This window comes from Glycine soja, chromosome 4 (genome assembly GCF_004193775.1).
Source record: "Glycine soja cultivar W05 chromosome 4, ASM419377v2, whole genome shotgun sequence".
In the NCBI taxonomy this organism is placed as follows: domain Eukaryota; kingdom Viridiplantae; phylum Streptophyta; class Magnoliopsida; order Fabales; family Fabaceae; genus Glycine; species Glycine soja.
In genome coordinates, this window is record NC_041005.1 from 13440736 (window position 1) to 13462760 (window position 22025).

General features: G+C 36.8%; 2 pseudogenes; both read left to right on the plus strand.

The window, feature by feature from the left end:
• Positions 1–955: 955 nt before the first annotated feature.
• On the plus strand, positions 956–20951 carry LOC114408121 (annotated as a pseudogene).
• LOC114408038 lies at positions 4772–6898 on the plus strand (annotated as a pseudogene).
• Positions 20952–22025: the final 1074 nt, after the last annotated feature.

Below are 22025 nucleotides of genomic sequence, written 5' to 3' on the forward strand. Positions count from 1 at the left end.
CAAGAAAGGATAATATATACAATTTTCTTTCGCCGCATTGTACATGGATATGGATATATAGCATACAACTTCAGACCAACTCAACCATATTATCCTCAAAACCATAGTTTAATTGTGTGCTTCTATTGTCACAGCCGTCAAGTACATTAATAATAAGCTTCAGAGAGATGTTGCTCTGTCAAGACTCAACAATATCACATACACTGTTACGGTCTCACAGAGACCAACTCAACCATATTATCCTCAAAACCATAGTTTAATTGTGTGCTTCTATTGTCACAGCCGTCAAGTACATTAATAATAAGCTTCAGAGAGATGTTGCTCTGTCAAGACTCAAGATCACATACACTGTTACGGTCTCACAGAACGAAAAGAGCTCAAGATCGGTGGGTTGTGTAGAAATAATATTGTTTTCAAGGACGAATGCAAATGCCTAGTAAATTAATGACGAACTTGATTAAATTTAGATCCTTGTCATGATTAAGTGCTAAGGCCAAGGAATTTGAGTTTTTTTTTTATTGGTCTAATGAACCTTTAAATAACCACTATTGTATGGATTGGGTACCCCTTTTAATCCTATCTGATATATAAAATAATGTGTTCTTTGCTGATAAAAGAAAGATAACAATTAGACTTGTGCCCTCTACAACAGATTAAGAAAGCCCTAAATTGCACTAATTCAAGCAATTAAAGTAATATTAATTTTCCTACCTGATAAGATTGAATTCCTTTCATCCTTTCTTGCAATTGCATTCGCAGTTTGAATTTGTTGTCATTCTTCACTATCATTTTCAATTCAGCCCACACGTTTGCCGATTCCACACTCCACATCCAACCAAGAAATATATATAAGTAACATCTCATTACCAAAACCATAATAAACCAGAAACATAAAAGATTATTTGTGGTGCAACTTGCAAGTGCAACTTACAACTCTCATTGTTAATTTCTTCAGTCTTTTTATTCTTATATATTTGTATTCTTCAGGAGAAATAGAGACCCTTACAAAAACATTTCTCACACTCCTATTGTTATCTTTAATTTTCGCAATAGCCTCGTCATCAAGAAGAGGGACCAGCTTCAACCAGCAATATAGATTGGTGGTGCAACCTAACCCCACACACTGTGCCACTACACTACTCAAATGAAGAGCCATCGTTTCCAAATCAAACACAAAACTATCTTCCAGGAAATGCTTCTTCAAAATGCCTTAAATCAAGCCCTCATCATGCAAAAAGAAGCACATGACAATGACCAAAACAACATGCTAACAAAGAACCACAGAACCGTACATGGTGATTGTTTGAAGCTCTTTGGAAAAACCATCTTCCACCTCAACCGCACCCTTGAATGCTTTCACGGGAAGCATAACTGTTCATCAGTTGATGCGCAAACATGGCTCAACACTTCTCTCACGAACTTTCAAACGTGTATTAAGGCACATGTTGTGGTGGCAAGTTGGTTCTGGGAATTTCAAGACCGTGCAAGATGCGGTCAATGCTGCAGCAAAGAGGAAACTGAAGATGAGGTTTGTGATACATGTGAAGAAAGGGGTGTATAGAGAGAATATTGATGTTGCTGTGCACAATGATAACATCATGCTGGTTGGCGATGGGTTGAGAAATACCATAACCACGAGTGGCAGAAGTTTTCAAGATGGTTATACCACCTATAGCTCAGCAACTGCTGGTAAGTGATATTCCATCTTCTTTCTATTTCTCATTATCAATCAGAATATGTTTTCTAATACTTATTAGTATATTTGATTAAAGGAGTGCTAATAGAATAGTTTCTAACATTCTTTTTAATATAGTGTTTCTATTGATTGAAATGTGAGTCACACTAGTTTAAGAGTGAAATTCAACAAATAGAGAATGGAATCCACAGGAATTTTACATTATTAAAAATAAAGTATTAAAAAATAGTTATTACTTCCTAGTCCCTCCTTCCAAAACAAAACAATGATCTTTTTAGCTTTTTATGTTTTAGAACAATAGTTCTTTTAGTTTTTCTAAACTATTTTTGCAACAATACCCTAGACATAATTAAGAAGATCTTAATACTTGTATTGAAAAGATACAGTTGTCATACAAATAAGTTGGTGGATGGGAGAATGTATTTTCATTGGTGGTTAGTGAATAATAATTTATGACAAAAGTAGTTAAAAAATTAAGGATATTTCAGTTTAAATTTGTATCAATTGAATGTTTCTTAATCAGTGTTCACAACCTAAATGTACACCATTTTTTTTGTATAGTACATGGCTTTGGCAAACTTCTAACCCAATACTATGTAATTATTCAATTTCAGGTATAGATGGCCTTCACTTCATTGCACGCGACATCACCTTCCAAAACATCGTCGGTCCTCACAAGGGTCAAGTCGTGGCACTCCGCTCAGAATCAGACCTCTTTGTCTTCTACCGGTGTGCCATAATAGGATACCAGGACACCTTCATGGCTCATGCACAACGACAATTTTACCGCCCATGCTACATCTACGGCACAATGGACTTCATCTTTGGTAACTCCGCGGTGGTGTTCCAAAATTGTTACATTGTTGCAAGAAAACCCTTAGACGGCCAAGCCAACATGATCACAGCTCAAGGTCGAGGCGACCCATTCCAAAACACCAGAATTTCAATCCACAACTCTTAAATCCGGGCCGCACCACACCTCAGGCCCGTTGTTGGCAAATACAACACTTTCTTGGGAGTGTTGCTAGGTGCACCCAGCATTTTTGCTGGTGCACCCAGTAGTTGATGCAAAAATACCTTTGTACCCCTGGCTTAATTTAAAAAAAATGGTTCATCTCTCTCCCTCCCTCCCTCTCGCATTGGCCTTCTTCTTCCTTGTGACCCCTCACCATTTTTTCTTCTTCTTGCTGGCGTGAAGTGGTTTTGGTCTCCTTCCTCGCCCCTGACCTCACCTCAGTCGCATTCTTCTTCCTTTCGTTTTGTTTGCGTGAAGTGGTTGCTGGTTTCAGAAAAGCTTGACCCACCGTTGAGGTCCTCCGCGCCGCGTTCCCCCCGTGAGCATCGTCTTCTTCCTCCACGCCTGGAGTCTGTGTTCTGCGAACGTGGTGCTTGTTGGTGTTGAGTAACCCAGGCATTTTGAGGGTGGTGTTCTCCCTTCGCGTCGACATTGTCGAGGTAAGCAGCTCTTCGTCTTTGATTGTCGGTGTTGTTATTTAATCCTTAAACGTTTTTTAGGTGATCCGTAAAAAGTAGTGAGCAGAATTGAAGATTACGGATCAAGTTGATCCGTAAGCTTCTTCCGAATGAAGTTGATCCGGAAGAAGCTTATGGATCAACTAGATCCGTAAGATGGTTGATGATAGTTACGGATCAACTTGATCCGTAAGCTTCTTCCGAATCAACTTCATCCGGAAGAAGCTTACGGATCAACTTACGGATCAACTTGATCTGTATGTTTCATCTTTAATTTTTAAAATTGGGAAATATTTAGAAAATAGTGAGTTTTTTTTTTTAAATTAGGATTTAGGGTTAGTTGATTAAGTTTATAATACTTTGAAATTTGGGGGATTATTTGTAGAATACAATAACATTTGAATTTGGTGTCTTTTTGTTCTGAAATTTGCAGGTTACTCATTAAGTTGGTGGATTGAGTTTCTTTCTCACAAGGTGTTTGTTTGAAGTCTGAATTGTATGTACTTTATATATTATAGAATCTTTTTTTCAACATTGTGTATTACATTGGTAGAAGATTAAATAATACCTGTAATTTGGATGATTCTTATTAGATTGTTGTCACAATTTGGTTTGTCAATTTAGCAAGAGCATTGTTAACTGTGATGTTGTATATTATATTCTTGGAACCTGTTGGGGCTTTTTTGGTTTTAATTAAATTTTACTATGGACACTACATTTTTGGTTTACTATGCATAATATATTTAGTTCACAACAATTTGGTTATCTTGGCCTAGTTCGAGTTGTAATTGAAGGCAATCTCTTGGTCTTAACCCTCCCAAATATCCAAGCCTTCTTCTTTTCTCCTTATGAAAAAAAAGGGGGGTTTATGTCTCTTGAGCAGCACAATTTTTTGAAAAAGAATTTTAGTCAAAGAGGCATAACATTTTACCTTCTCTTGTGAGGAATGTGTGTCCCATAAAAGATCTTCTTAAACATGCTAAACCAACCCTTCTTAACCATTTAACAATATCACATGGACCAACTTCAGTTTCTGTGATCTGAGAAAATGCTCATAAGAATCCTTTCTTATATGGTAGATATTTTGGTGTTTAGTTATCTAATGGTCCCAGGTCAGCTTGATCCAAAAATTGAATGAAGCACTTATATGAAGCTCGATTTGAGCCAAAATGTTTGAGGTTGAGTGTTCTTTGTCTATTATATGTTAGCTTTTAAATCTAAACATTAGACTTGTCCTAAAAAGAAGAAACAATGTGCAGACTTTGTCATAGAAGTAACTTGTTATTGGCACAAATAGTTGTTACAAAGACCAAAACATGCACATGAATAAAAACTTTGGTTTTTAGAGTAATTTTAACATTAATGCACACAAATGAAGATAATTAAAAAAATGATGAATGTGATGCAACATCCCAGTATTTTACATTCCCATCTTATGAAATCCTGACAACTTTTAAAATAAATAATTGAGTGAATGACAGCCTTACATTCAATTAAATCCTGACAACTTGCATGACTTTGAGTCAATGAAATTTGCGTTAGACCAATGAAATTTGAGTGAATGGAATCAGTGATGGAATTTGTGGTACTCATTTGCAGATCATGGTTAGGACTAGAGGATTAGGTCGTGCCTTAGGTCACGTTACTGGCAGAGGTGTGGACAGAGGAGATCGTGATGATTCTGATGATGCTCCGCAGCGTCGATGGCCTACCGCATCCGCGCGCAGGCAGAGAGTAGTTGTCACTACTGAGCACAATGAGCCAGTGGTCCCTGCGACAGAGGCTGACGTATTTTCGGATGAGCCGATGGCAGGAGGTGATGTAGAGGACACAAGGGCAGACATTCCTGCACACACAGGCGCACAGGTTACTGAGGATGAGCTTGAGGGATTTCTGGGTGGTCTGAGTGACCCATCTTTGCTGACCCAGTATGCGGATCACGTTGCAGGCAGCGTATGGATGGGAGAGGTATTTATAATATTGAATTTTAGTTAGTTGTTAATTATACTTTATCATTGAAATTTGTTTTCCTTTAAATGATGATGTTAACAAATCGTGTGTTCCTTTATACTTCAATTCAGGAGCATCCTGAGTTGAAGTTATCCTCTCACGGGAGGAAGGTCCATAGTTTAGGTAGGCCTGTCCCTGCCATTGAGGGCCTAGTAGCTGGGACGGGACTAAGTCCTCTGATCGCGTGTTCGATAGACACTGGCGATCGGGGACTTTTGTCGTCGTTTGTCGAGCGGTGGCACTAGGAGACGTCTAGTTTCCATCTCCTTGTGGGAGAGGTCACGATCACGCTAGACGACGTCTTGTCTCTTCTGCATTTGCCTGTGGTTGGCGACTTGCATGCCTTTCAGCCCTTGCACGTGGATGATGCGGTACAGATGCTGGTGGACTTATTGATGGTCTCTGCAGAGGCTGCCAAGGCTGAGACAGTGCAGTGTCGTGGACCGTACGTACGCCTGCAATGGGTACGTGATATCTGTGAGAGTCAATGTCAGGCAGGTCATTGGACAGTTACGACTCGTGCATATCTTCTTCATCTACTAGGTTGCACTCTTTTTGCTAACAAGAGTGCAACCAATGTTCATGTTGTGTATTTGGAGGCCCTTCGTGATCTCAGTCAGACCGAGAGGTACGCTTGGGGAGTAGTTGTGCTGGTCCATATGTACGACCACCTCAACGATGCTTCTATCAGCACCAACCGACAGCTTGGCGGTTACATCATGCTGCTACAGGTAACAAACATGTTTTTGATTCGTTGAGGTTCAACAATGTTTAACTTTAAATTTTTTATACTTTTATTATTAATGTTTATGATTTTCATGTTACCTCTGTAGTGCTGGATATATGAGCACTTTTCCTCGGTCGCGGAGTCCACTGCTAATCCGGACTACGACGAGGATCCACTGCGTGCCTGTAGGTGGATTGCTATGAAGATGACCATGAAGAGCATATGTACACCAGTGTATAGGGAGCGCTTGGACCAACTCTGGATTCTAGATGTCTGTTGGATCCCATATAGGGAGCACCGACCGGTTCGCAACTTCCATATGATTTCATGCTATTCCGGTCTCTTGCGCTGGGGGCCCGTTGCTGTGTATTATTGACCAGAGAGGGTCATGCGGCAGTTTGGATACACCCAGACCATTCCTACTCCGCCTGTCGATTCATGGATGTCGTATGATGATATACATGACAGGTGGATGCACTATTCGGATCATATTGTTGCAACAAGTGAGGTGTGCATTGTGCCAGGTCAGTGTGCCAGCGACTACATAGACTGTTTCTTCCGCATTTTGCATCCTTTCATGACACCAGGCCAGGCATTAGATCCTCTGCCAGATGGTCATGCTCCGTAACCCCGAGTCGTCCCTCAGGTCCCAGAGACAAATATCCCTCACGTGCCGGAGCCAGGAGCACCATTGACATCTGCAAGGCCCGCTGTGGACGAGCCTAGACATGCAGTGGTAAGTAATACTAATAATTTACGTCATTTACGTCAATATTTTCATAATTTGTCTAATCTGTTTGTTTTGTATTTAACATGAAGTTTGTCATGAGATTGCTGAGAGGTTGCAGCGCCATCTGAGCCTAGGGGTGGTCACGCCAGGCTCATCGACACATGAGGTGCTCGAAGAATGCCTCAGGATGGCTAGGAGTGCCACACAGGACCAGCTAGTATATGTTATGTCTCGACACAGACGATGCACAGATCAGGCGTAGTTTATTTACATATTTGATATTGATATTCGATGTGATGTAAGCTCCATTGGAGCTTATAGGCCTAGGATCTTCTTCATCAATGGATTCCTTTGCTTCTTGGAAGATGAATGGCAGCGGAATGGAGAAAGGAAGAGAGAGAGGAGACGCCACTTCAAGGAGAAGATGAGTCTAGAAGAAGCTCACCACCATAGGAGGCCATGGATAAGAGCTTGGAGGAAGAAGGAGATGAATGAAGGGAGAGGGAGAGAAGAGCACGAAATTTTATGCTCTAAATGAGCTTTGAGATCTGAAGTTTAATATTCAAATGATCAAAGTTGAAAAAAATGCACACACATGACCTCTATTTATAGCCTAAGTGTCACACAAAATTGGAGGGAAATTCAAATTTCACTTGAATTTGAAATTGAATTTGTGGAGCCAAACTTTGGAGCCAAATTTTCACTAATTATGATTAGTGAATTTTTGTTATGGTTCAGCCCACTAATCCAAGATCAATTCCAAGATTCTCCACTAAGTGTGCTTAGATGTCATGAGGCATGAAAAGCATGAAGGACATGCACAAAGTGTGACTATATGATGTGGCAATGGGGTGTAGTAAGCAAATGCTCACCTCCCCCTCTAAAATTTAATTGGATTGGACTTCTACCAATTCAATTAAATTTATTTCCAACCACACACATCAAATATCCACTTAGTGCATGTGAAATTACAAAACTACCCCTAATACAAAAACTAGTCTAGGTGCCCTAAAATAGAAGGGCTAAAAAATCCTATATTTCTAGGGTACCCTACCTACATTATAGAGCCCTGAATAAAAGGCCCAAAAATAATGAAACCTTAATCTAATATTTACAAAGATAAGTGGGCTCATACTTAGCCCATGGGCCCAAAATCTACCCTAAGGCTCATGAGAACCCTAGTGCCTTCTCTTGCATCTCTTGCCCAATCTTCTTGGAGTCTTCTATCCAATCTTCTCTTGCATCCCTTGCATCTCATGGATTCTTTCCTCAACACCTGTAAAAAGAATAAAAACATATGTATTGGTGATGTTGGGTATGTTAGAGTACGGTAAGGACTGAAAACCCCTTTCCTGTCCATCTTCCCATGAGAGAATATAGTTCCGCACCCACTCAATGAGTGGTGCTACAAGTATAGAAAAATATGGGACAAACCATTTGTAAAAGTTTGCTAAGATATTGAAGCCCCAAATTTCCCTTATACTTGGTGTGGTAGGCCACTCAAGAATGACCTTTATTCTCTTAGGGTCCATGGGAAGCCCTTGATCACTATTTAAAAATTTAAGGAAAGTAATGGAATAAAACATACATTTTTCTTTATTTTCATGTTGATTATTCCTACAAAAAATTACGACCAACCTAAGGTGTCCCACATGAGCACCTAGGTTTGCATTGAAACAAAAAATAAGAACAAACCTACCTAATGAGTCCCTATGTACACAAACCATGAAGATGTTGGGTGCATGAGTGATTTTAGAAAAGAGTGTTGCACTTCTCAACATATTCATCATACCACCTATCATAGGGATTTGGTGCCTAATAATACCTATTTTAGGCACCAACAAAGCACAAGGATTTAAGCTCTTGCGAACCAAACCCTCATCCAACAACTCTTTTACTTGAGGAATAACCTCAAGCTCAAGAGGTATAGCGGTGCTAAGAGATTTTTCCCTTGATAGGAGAAGGTAGAAAGATTGTTTAAGAAGGAGTTCCCTTTTAATATCACCTTTTGTTGCAAAATGATTTTCCTTCTTAACAATCTTCTTGGAGGAATCGTTTACCTCCTTTCCCTTCCCTTTGGCCTTTGAAGACAAGGCCTTACTATCCTTCTTTTTCTTTTGTTTTTCTAGTTTTTCCTCCTCATCCCTCTTATCTTTCATAGTTAGTTGATCTTTGGCCACCTGTGAAGGTGTTTGAGGATGCAACACAAATTTAATGCCAAGATGGGTGAGGGTAATTTCATTAGTTAGGCCATTATAAATTATCTTCCTATCAAATTGCCATGGCCTTCCTAAAAGAATATTTCCTGCCTCCATGGGAACTATATCACAATTAACTTCATCCTTATATGTCCTAATGGAGAAAGGTACATTCACTTGTTGATTAACTATCATTTCCCCTTGCTCATTGAGCCATTGAAGTTTATAAGGTTTTGGGTGGGGAATGATAGTGAGGTTCAACTTGGAAACTAATCTTGTGCTACAACAATTGCAACAAGATCCATTATCCATAATGAGAGAACAAGTTTTATCTAAAATTTTGCATCTTGTATGAAAGATGTTCTCTCTTTGGGATTGAGATAGATCACACGATTGACCTCCAAGGAGCCTTCTAACCATTAAGAGGTCACCTTCTTCATGGGGGTAGACTTCCTCACTAGACTCTCCACCCCTTACTTCATCTTCACTTCCACTAGAGGAAGGGCAAGAAGTAGTCTCCTCTTGACTACTATAAATGTCTTGACCCCTCATGATCATGGTTTTCTTTGTGGGGCATTGAGAGGCAATGTGACCTCTCCCAAGACATTTGAAGCATTTAATATTGCTAGTCCTTTCTTGGGAACTAGTCTTAGGGGTGTATTTCTCTATGGTCTTACCCTTATCTTCCTTAGGTTTTGAAGGTGCAACCCCCAAAATTCCATGGGCTTGGTCCTTCCTTGGATAAGAGTGAGAGCCATAAGATTTTGAAGAAGGCTTTCTTTTAAGTTGTTGCTCCACTCTTATACAAAGTTGGACTAGCTCATCTAGGTCCCTATATGGAAGGAGTTCAACCTTGTCCCTCACTTCCATATTAAGTCCACTAAGGAACCTAGCTATGCTTGTTCTTTCCTCTTCCCTAAGTCCAGCTCTTAAAAGGAGTAGTTCCATTTGTTGTCTATATTCTTCAATACTCATACTCCCTTGTCTAAGCCTTTGGAGCTTGTCCATAAGCTTCCTTTCATAGTAGGAGGGAATGTGCCTCTTCTTAAGGACACTCTTAAGATTATTCCAATACTCTATTGGAGGATCCCCATGAATCCTATGTTCCCTAACAAGGGAAGTCCACCAATAGAGGGCATACCCTTGAAAGCTAAGGGTAGCCAATGGAACTTTTCTCTCTTCGCTAATATGATGGCAAGCAAAGAGTTGTTCAACCTTCATTTCCCAATCTAAGTAAGCCTCAACATTATCTTTTCCATGGAAATATGGGAGGCTAATGTTAACCTCTTGAGGCCTTTTATCCTTTTCTCTTCTTTGGGAGTGATGTTTAGTATGTGAACTATGATGCCCTCTATAATAGTCGCTAAGTTCTTCACTTAAACTCTTGCAAGAGTCATGACTACTATAGGAGGCATGTTTTTCCCTTTTCATTTCTTTCATTATTTTTCTTCTTTCTTCCTCTCTTATTTTCTCTCTTTCATCTTGACTTATTTCTTCCACTCTTTTTATACCTTTTTCTTTTCTCTCTTGTTTTTCTTTCCACAACTTAAGGGATCTCAACTCATCTAATATCTTATACAAGGGGCCCTTAGGAGTAGAACCCTCACCATTAACACTAGATGAAGAATGAAGACTCATGTTGGTTCCTAAGTTATGATTCTTTCTTGTTGGGGGTTTGAAAAAAAGGTAAAAGAAACTATGGTTGAAACTAGCCAAAATAAACACTAAAAGAGGTGTGAAAGATAAGGTAAAAACTAATTGGTAAAAGGCAAGCTATCTAGGCGGTTTGACAATGGTGGGTAAAGGAAATAAGCTATGAAAGTAAGCAAGAAATTAAAGTGCAAGAAATGCAAACTAGGCAGATCCTAAGAGTGTTTGGATGACCTCATTTAAGGTTCCCAACAAAACACTCACTATCCTAAGGGAAAATTGCCTAAAACTATTACACACAAATGGAAGTAGGGTGACCTATTGGAGGCTCCCAACTTACTTCCAATGAAAGGCCTTTTTGTTACAAAATTTGAAAGCAAAACAAATTGTCAATTACAAAATTACAAAAAAAAAGTCCTCAATTGTGGTGGCTATTCTCTCTTTAGTATTTCACTCAATTTGGAGTGCTTCTTAGTCCAATAGCTCTTAAGGTGGTTGGCCCCTTGCTTCTTGACTCAAATTCTTCAAGATATGGCACCAATCCTCCTTTCCAATTCCCTATATGGCAACTCACAAGCAAGGAAACAAAGAGACAAGCAATAACCAAAGACAAAAAAATGAAATGAAAGCTAAACCAATAGAGTTTTAACAAGACAGATTTCCAAGGATTATTCAACAATTAAAGCAATGAAAAGCACAAAAAAGCAAGCTAGGACTCAAAGAGAAACCTAGAATGGCTCTAAAGTAGAGTAGAAAAACTCTAAAAAAAAGACTCAAGAAACCTCTAGTTTTGGCACTTGTTTTCACAATAATTTTCAATTGAAATTTCAGAACTAGGATTGGTATAAAATAGGCACCAATTATAGAACAAATTTTGAGCTAGAACAACAAGCACGCTTTCCTTTCACTTTTCTTTTTTTTTTTCCTGGACACTGATTTTTCTGCCAACTTGTGAGATTTTTATTATTTTTTCCTTTAATCCAAATCGCTTGGTTCTTTTTTTATAATTTTGGTCCAGATGTCTAGAAAATTCAGTAAAAGTTTCAGCTCAAAAAACGTAGTGACCAATTCCCAGTAATTTATACAAGTTCGTATGTTCAAGCTGCCAGCACCAGCGATTTCAACCTAGAAATCAAGAGTAGTGTTTATGTTGCTTAAGGCTTGGATAGTTACAATTTGTGTTTGATTATGCTCAATTATCTTGAATAACAAAATTAAAGAGAGCTTAAGACTTATTTTGATTCACAAATCCAGCCACAACTCAGCACCACAACTCAACTTCATCATAGGCATCATGTAGGAAACTTAGAAAGCAAAAAAAAAAGTTCAAGAACAAGACTACTTCTAGGAATTGATTTAGAACATGTTATGAACTAAATAACATGCATGGATTAGACTCAAAATTCAAAAGATAGGCTAAGAATGACAAGAATACATGAACAAATGTATATAGAATTCAATCAACAAAATAAAATTCAACACAAACTTAGAACATAATGTGACAATTACTATGACTAAACATGACTCTAAGACAACATGGATTAAGTGATTTACACTTAGATTTTTGTGTTTTTTTTTCTAATCAATATTTTGGAAGAAAATTTAGATCTAAGGTTCAGCACAAGAATATTATGAATGAAAAATTATAGAACCTAAAATCAACACAAAAACAAGATTCAAGAGTAGATCTACAAAATTTGAACCATAGAAATGCAAGAACAAGTGTAGATCTAAGATTTAATCGGTTTATTTTTTTTTTGAATCTACTCTAAACAGCACCAAACCACAAGACAATGGAGGATATACATGGGGAATAAGATGAAGAACAAGGAATTAAAGAGAATTCACTGAACAAAAAGATAGAGGAAGCAAAAGAACATCACCTAGATGAAGATGCTCTTGATACCACATGATGTAAGCTCCATTGGAGCTTATAGGCCTAGGATCTTCTTCATCAATGGATTCCTTTGCTTCTTGGAAGATGAATGGCAGCGGAATGGAGAAAGGAAGAGAGAGAGGAGACGCCACTTCAAGGAGAAGATGAGTCTAGAAGAAGCTCACCACCATAGGAGGCCATGGATAAGAGCTTGGAGGAAGAAGGAGATGAATGAAGGGAGAGGGAGAGAAGAGCACGAAATTTTATGCTCTAAATGAGCTTTGAGATCTGAAGTTTAATATTCAAATGATCAAAGTTGAAAAAAATGCACACACATGACCTCTATTTATAGCCTAAGTGTCACACAAAATTGGAGGGAAATTCAAATTTCATTTGAATTTGAAATTGAATTTGTGGAGCCCAACTTTGGAGCCAAATTTTCACTAATTATGATTAGTGAATTTTAGTTATGGTTCAGCCCACTAATCCAAGATCAATTCCAAGATTCTCCACTAAGTGTGCTTAGGTGTCATGAGGCATGAAAAGCATGAAGGACATGCACAAAGTGTGACTATATGATGTGGCAATGGGGTGTAGTAAGCAAATGCTCACCTCCCCCTCTAAAATTTAATTGGATTGGACTTCTACCAATTCAATTAAATTTATTTCCAACCACACACATCAAATATCCACTTAGTGCATGTGAAATTACAAAACTACCCCTAATACAAAAACTAGTCTAGGTGCCCTAAAATACAAGGGCTAAAAAATCCTATATTTCTAGGGTACCCTACCTACATTATGGAGCCCTAAATAAAAGGCCCAAAAATAATGAAACCTTAATCTAATATTTACAAAGATAAGTGGGCTCATACTTAGCCCATGGGCCCGAAATCTACCCTAAGGCTCATGAGAACCCTAGTGCCTTCTCTTGCATCTCTTGCCCAATCTTCTTGGAGTCTTCTATCCAATGCCCTTGGGGGGTAGGATTGCATCACGATGTATATAAGTTATTGTACTTGGACCCATTTCATTAGTAATGTTGGTTTTATTTATTTTCATTAGTAATGTTAGTTTTATTTATTTCCATTGAATGTGTATTCCCTTTGCCTAATCTAGCTTAATGGATGATATTAAGATTGTGATCAACAAGCTGCCTATTATATAATTTTTTGAAAAGCATGTTTTTAAAAATGTTTTAAAATTTAATTATCGCTATACTAGGTATAATTATAGGATTGTGATCAACTCGCTGCCTATTAAATATGTTTTTTTTAAATATGCAAGGGCTCGACAAAATAAATTAATAACAAATCAAACTAATGATAGGCTCATCAACTAAAACAGTCAAAATTAAGCTCAACGTGTAGTTTATTTACTCCAAGTAGCATATAATCCATATACTTATAGGTTTATTTTTTCTAGAATATTTTCACCCCCTTAAACAAGAGAAAAATTATGATGAACATACATTACAAAAAAAAAGAGAATCAATAAATTAATATGTTTATATCTGATCATGATCATGGCTATCAAATATAATGCTTTTCATTTTAATTTTTAGAATTTCAATTTTGACTTTTCATTTTTTTTTTTGCATAGCTTTAACTTTTAAAAATAAAGTATAGGTTTTATAATTGTAAATATTTCCTTTAAAAAATTGTAAATATTTTTATTTCTAAAATAGACTATTTTAGTTCTACTTGAATCTATGTTTTATATATTTATTTATTTATTTATAATCTAAGCATTCCTTTAAGTTAATCAAATGATTGAATACAAATGGTTAATATAAAAATTAAGGTTGAATTGTTTGAATAATACACGAATTTGATTTTTAATAAAAATAATTTTTAATCAAATTTTAATTAACTTCTAACTGAATTTCAAATTGATGAGAAATCTTTTTTTTCTAACGAATGGGATGATTAAAAAAAAAATAAAAAATTTAATAGAGAACGACAACTCATCTTCCATTTCCAGAAAAAAAAAGAACGATTATGCGATACATAAATTCAAATAGTACATTAACTTCAACATAGTCGAACGAAATTAAATTTGCATCAAATACTACAACTAATTCATGCTAATTTTGCGACAAGGATAACTCGTCTTTCATTTTCGGTACAGGTTTACTGAAAACAACTAAAATTTCTATTGGCTCAATCTTTTTCCAGTATTTAGACTCAATCAACACCTTCATCACGTCATCATTGGTTTTGAGTTCAAATATTTCGAATTTTATAACTTTTTCTGAATACTCATGGTGAATTGGTTTCCGAAAAAACATTCGCCTTACCATTTGTGTTTCATCATTACCATAAGGGGGAATCCAAGAAGGCGCAACTTGCTTGATCAAATCCTTCAGTTCATCCATGGTACATCCGGTGGGAATGTTAAACTTTTTTGGGATTTTTTCCTGTGAACGAGTAACCAACAAACTCATTTTGGCATGACATGTTCCACCTCCCATTGTAATATAGCAGGGCATCATGAGTAGGGGTCATAGTGGTTTGAAGTAAGTTTAAAATACCATCTGGGGTTCTAGCAATGCTACATAATAACTCAATCAGACCAACAAACGAAAATTCATGATTACACATTAACATTGTGTTAACATCAGCATCATCTTTCAGTTGCATACATTGAAACCGAAATTGATTACTTGCATATGTGAAAGGCTGTCGATAGTAAATTTCATCCAAAAATTGCTTGTTGGTTAGCTTAAGGGTATTGTGTATTTTGGTTTTTAACGTTTGAAAATCACACCCGTTAGGTACACGAATGGGAACTGGAGTGGAAGCTTGAAAGGAAACACCACTGTCGTTGTGAACAATGGATCCATTTGGAAAAATAAAACCTAATGTGGAGTTCACAACTGTCTGACTGCTTGTCTCTCCCAAGAATGCCATAGTTTTTTGTAAGAGTTGGGTTACGACTGAAACTTGTGGTTTTTTATAGATGAGTTTTAATATCAGTGCTGCATTTTTTAAAGATTAAAAATACGCATGCACATACTTTTTGTATGTGTTGTCAACTACACCAATGACGTGACATGCTTTAGCTTGCATTAGATCTGCATGTGTAGTCATGCTGTGCAAGGTCCTTTCACTCGCTTTATGTTAATGCAGACAATAATTTATCATACACGTTTTTTCACAATGTGTTGTCAACTCAGAGAATGATATATCATACATGCTTTTTTAGAATTAAGTAATAATTTTGTTGTGGACATAACAAATATACAAAGACACATAAATGTGAATATCCAATTCAAAATGATCAGTCATTATAAATTACATGTTCAATCATCATTTATGTCAACACAGTCTCTCTTGAACATCATGAAGCTCTTGTAATGCTGATTCTACTAATATATGGATTTGGCCACAGCTTTGCCTGAGGATGACAATTGCTAGACCATAACTATGCTACAGGCGGTAAGGGACAACGTTCTTTTAAATAAACTTGTTGTACATGCGAAAAAAGTGTTAACTCAATCCTACAAAACTCATTGCATAAATATAAAAAAAATAGTTCATATCTACAATGTACCTCAACAAAATGATTTCCATACACATTGTGGAAGCAATGACTTCCTAGATTATTTTGATGATGCCAAAGAATCAAGAGTTAAGCAAATTCCAAAGCTTCAAGAATCAAGTTTCAAAGAATCAAGATTCAAGAATAATCAAGTTTCAAGATTCAATTAAGTTTCAAGAATCAAGATTCAAGAACAATCAAGATCAAGATGCAAGACTCAAGATTCAAGAATCAAGAGAAGACTCAATCAAGATAAGTACTAAATTTTTTTTTCAAAACATTGAGTAGCACAAGAATTTTTAACAAAACCATTACCAAAGAGTTTTACTCTCTGGAAATCGATTACCAGAAGGTAGTCATTGATTACCAGTAGCCAGCATTGTTTTCAAAACAGATTTACAAAGCTGTAATCGATTACCATAATCATGTAATTGATTACTAATATTTTAAAACGTTTGATTTCAAATTTCAAGAGTCATAACTAGTGATAAAACATTTTCAAATCATTTTAAACTTATGTAATCGATTATACAATACTTGTAATCGATTACCAGAGTTTCTAAACTTTTTGATTTTCAAAATTTAAACATGAAGAGTTGCATCTGTTGATGTGTAATCGATTACACCTTGATGGTAATCGATTACCAGTGACTGATTTCGAAAAAATAAATTTCGAAAAGTCACAATTCTTAAAGTGACTTGTTTCTGAAGATTTTTTCAAAAGTTACAACTTTTTAAGTGACTAGTTTTCAAAAGAGTCACAACTTTTAAAAGGTGACTAGTTTTAAAGAAATTGTCATGAGTCACAAACTTCTCGAGTCATCAAATGATTATAAATATGTGACCATGGCATGAATTTCATAACAAGTTTTTACAAAAATTTCTGATTCATTTCTCAACTTCTTTCTAAGATTTTTTGTTCAATACATTCTCTTCCAAGAAAAGTTCATAGTTCAAAAACTTGTGCTATTCTTCTTCATTCACTTCTCCCTTTGGCAAAAGCATAGAAGGACTAACCGCCTGAATTCTTTTGTGTCTCCCTTCTCTATTTCCAAGAGAATTCAAAGGACTAACCGCCTGAGAATTCTTTTGATTCTTTGCTTCCCCTTAAACAAAAGATTTTAAAGGACTAACCGCCTGAGATATCTTTTGTTTCCCCTTACAAAGATTCAAAGGACTAACCGCTTGAGAATTCTTTATCTAAACACATTGGAGGGTACATCCTTTGTGGTACAAGTAGAGGGTACATCTACTTGGGTTGTTGTATTGAGAACAAGAGAGGGTACATCTCTTGTGGATCAGTTCAAGTGGAGGGTACATCCACTTGGTTGTTCAAAGAGAACAAGGGAGGGTACATCCCTTGTGGATCTTTGGCTTGTAAAGGATTTTACAAGGTTGAAAGAAATCTCAAGAACCGTGGGTTGCTTGGGGACTGGATGTAGGCACGGATTGTGGCCGAACCAGTATAAATCTTGTGTTTGTCTTCTTCTTCCCTACACTCTTTACTTTTCCGCTGTGTACTTTTAATTGCCGCTTTTACTTTTGGTTAAGTTTTTGTTTCTGTTCTTTACTTTCTTAACTTTGTAGTAAAAGCCTAGTTGAATCTAGTAATATTAAGAAGGATAATTTTTTAACTAGTCAAGACAAATTAATAATTAATTCAACCCCCCTTCTTAATTATTCCGAGGCCACTTGATCCAACACACATGACCGATACAAATTATACAATGCAATGAAGAATTTGCCAGCGGTTGACTTCTAAGAGGAAAGAATGTTGTGCTTTCTTGTTTAGACAAGGATACAACGATTACGTTATACCTTGATGCAATGACATGTCCCGTATCCGTTATATCCATCCACTTATCCGTAGTCACCTGAATGAAACAAATATACACCTCAAACTTAATTTCAAAGTTAAGTCTTAAAAATAAAATACATAAATTACATACCTTGGTTAACCCATGAACAAGTAGTGACTCCTTAATTCCTCAAATCTCTCCGTGCCACCAAAGAGCTTGATATAGTCTTCTAAGAATTTGGCAAGTTCTTTAAGCAGATGGTTACAGGCCATCGACCAAGAGTCTTCACCCATACCTAATAAACCGGCAACCGACGATATCCACAGTTACCATCAGCTTTGACATCAACAATCTTATCAATGAAGTTGTGCATAAATGGCTGAAACTGGTCCAACATGGGCATCATCCTCTGAGCAACCGAATCGAAGAATGATGATGGTCCAACATGGGCTGAAACTGGTCCAACATGGGCTCATAGCTTTCTTTGGTGCCCCCTTTGTGTTAACCTTTGCTGGAGGAGGACACATCGAATTCTGATCACGGTATGCAATTTCCCAAAGTTTAGTCTTCAAAGTAAACTTTCCACAAACATCAAGTTCTTTGAATCTTTTGGATATTGTTTCTATTTCTGCCTTGATGCTCACTTCAAGCTCAGATAATCCTTCGTCTGAAAAACTTAGTCTCATCCAAAACATATGGATAGAACCCAGTGGGATGCAACCACCAACATATTTGGATAGCTCACAAGCACAAGGAAGACCAAGTGTGGTTCTCACCATGCAACCATAACTTGAGGGATTCTTGCCAGCATAGTCAACACGCTCTAATTCAGCAGCAATCTGATTTAAAGCATACCTTGAAACCATTCCAAGAAGCCTCCTGTATAAGGTTTTTTTGAACACATGTCCAACGACATGTGTACTTGTTTCAAATGATGCTTTAATCTCCGTGTGTTGCAATGTAATCATGTTGTTCATGGCATCCCACACACTGCATAAGTCTCCAAGGCTATTTTGTAACAATCTTTTTAAAGATGAGTGAGTAGATTCAACCCTACATTTCAAATACACAAATAAAAATAAACATATACAATAATACAATTCCATCAATTCATCAACGTTAATAGAAATAGTTGAACAGTTTCATACCTGTTTGTTGTTGTGTTTCCTAAGTGCATCACCTTATTAGTCCAGGCGGAAACAAATTTTTCCTTGTGTGGTATTATCCATTTTTCCTTGACATAGTCAAGAAACATTGGCCAAGGTGCGCAAGCCATTTCGAACTTCTTCAGGCATTCATCAAACTGCTGTTCTGAAGGACAATAATTCAGACATCCCCAATAATCCATGACATAATCCCAAACATTTTTTTGCACAATTAGTGATTTACATTTGGCCTTCACATTCTTGTTTATGTGAAAGCTGCTCAACAAATTTTACAATCAGGGAATACAGCCTTCACTGCATTCATCAATGCTTGGTCTCTGTCAGTAACAATAACTCCAGGGAGGGCATCACGCTTTAAAAAAAGGCCTCGAAAGCGTTGTAAAACCCAGACCAAATTATTAACGCGTTCACCCTCCACATATGCAAAACCGGCAGAGAATGTCATCCCAGTCGATGTCACCCCAACAAAATTGAGTAGTGGGAGTCTGTACCGGTTTGTTTTGTAGGTGTTGTCTATCAAAAACACCAAATTACATGCATTGACTAACTTCACTACATCAGGGTGACATCAAAAGATATCATGGACCACGTCTTCATCCTTTATTCTATGCCAATGAATATGCTGATCATGTTCAAGAAGCTTCATCAGATGTTGCATTTCAAGATCGCTTCCTCTTATGGAAGAACGGAATGCACTTCTTGCATTGTATATCTGTTTAATGGTCGTACAACTATTGACATTGTGTTCCTTCATAGTTAGCAGAATGTTTCTTGGCTTCACCATGGACTTCGTCATATCAGTAATAAGTGTTTTTTCAGCTTTAGTCAATCGCCCCGCATATGGATGTCCAACTAATGACTTGGCCAATTCATGATTATGCACTCCACAAATCAACTTCACCATCCAGCCTTCTCCTCCAACCATTGGCTTGCAACGAAGCTTGAAGGGACACCCACATTTCCTAGTCTCAGTGTCTCTTCTAATAAATTCTTTTTTCCTACACCTATACTCGTCACTCCTTTCACAGCCAATTAACAGAAACGTAGCCCTTCCTCTACTACCTGTGTTTGTGTCTGACCTTAAAATCACCACCACAAATCCGTTTTCATGAGCAACAGATCGAACCCACCGCAAAACATCCTCTCGGCACTCAAGCACCTACAAAGCAATCCACATAGCTTAAGTTTTCTACTAATATTCATTTTATTAAATTTGTGAAAAACATTAACATTATAACCTGAGAAGTATTGAACGCATCAGAACAATCAACATGTGATTCATTCGCACCACATGCTTCTTCATTTTCATAATCCATATCCGCTTGTTCAGACATTATTTCATACATCCACTCATCTTCGTCCATCTAACTAACTCAAATTAATAATTTAAAACAAATTATTAATATAATTACAAAAACATTAAATATTTTTAAAAATACCAACTTCTGGATCAAGTTGATCCGGAAGTAACTTACGGATCAACTTGATCATGAAGAGAACCATATCAACTTCCGGATCAAGTTGATATGTAAGTGACTTCTTGATCAACTTGACCCGGAAGAGAACCATATCAACTTCCTAATCAAGTTGATCTGTAAGTGACTTCCGAATCAACTTGATCCGTAACGTTTTCGTACCTTCCCGACAGCAGCACCACCTTCTGCGTACCTCGGATGCCGCCGACAACCAACGCAATGCTCAACATTGGTACCTTCACCTACACCGCATCTAACCGTTCACAATGAACCCACGGACTGGAGACAATGCCGCAAGAAAAACACAAAAGCAGAGAAAAATAGTGAACAAAAATGGAGTTGTGTGCATTTCCGAAAAAAAAGCTTTTATAAGGAAAATAAAAAGCCAGGGGCATTTTTGCCATTTATAAATTTTGCTGGGTGCACCAGCAAAAATGCTGGGTGCACCTAGCAACACTCCTTTCTTGGGTAGGTCATGGCAACAATACTCTAGAGTTGCGGTCATCAAAACGTTCATAGACACCTTGGTTAACCCATTGGGTTGGTCTCCATGGGGTGATTCTGATTTTACTCAAGATACACTTTATTATGGGGAGTTCCAAAATTAAGGGCTTGGAGCATTTACTAGCAATAGAGTAAAATGGCCTAGTTTTCATGTGATTACAAGCCCAGCTGAAGCATAACAGTTTACAATCATGGCCTCCTTGCTGGCCCAACATGGTTGGCTTCTGCATCCGTGCCATTTACCTCTGGTCTCTGAGATTTTGTTATACTTTAATTACATTTTGTTACATCAATTATTTGGAATTAATATATATATATATATATATATATATATATATATATATCGTTGTAAAAAAAATATTTGAAAAGAAACAACATTGGTGATTGGAAATGAATTTGATGGAGTGAGGTTAGGCTAGCTAGCAGAGGTATGTATTGATTAGCAAGGGAACAAGAAATATACTTATTCCTTGGTTGTTCCATGCACAAATCCGAATTGACGAAAAAATTTAGAGGCTCATCATACATCGTTTAGGGTCATCCTCATATAATAAATTTGCAAAATGTATCCAATATCATACTCACCACTCGTATATTCTTGGAATTGCATGCTCTCTAAAAATTCAAAAATTACTATACTCTGTACAGATTTTTGTTTTTTATTTATTTGTTTTGCTTTTGACTTCAATGTAAGAGCATTATGGTATATAATGCAAGGGACTTTCCTAACAAACAAAAAAAAATGGTTTACAACAAAATACAGATATATTAGTTGCATTTCATGCATATGCAACTCTATGATGATGATCATGCCTTTGAAAGTATTTGATTTGTTCAACTCAATCAAACATAGAGTGTTTTTTTTTAAACGCAGTCAAACATAGAGGCAGTTTAATCTGCCCTTTGGCAACCACAAAGAAATATAAGTCAAAATCAGTTTAATATTTCTCTAGCTAGTTGACATATCTACATAGCCTTCAACATTCGTCATGAGATCTACACATAATTAAATTAATTAATTATTTAAATGTCAATATACATATATTTATATGTGATAGTACATCCAAAACTAGGTATACTTGTATATACAGTATATATAATCTTCAAACAAATTTTATTTGGATTTATGGGTGTTAAACCATCGATTTCATCCATCTACAAATTAACCTTATGATAGT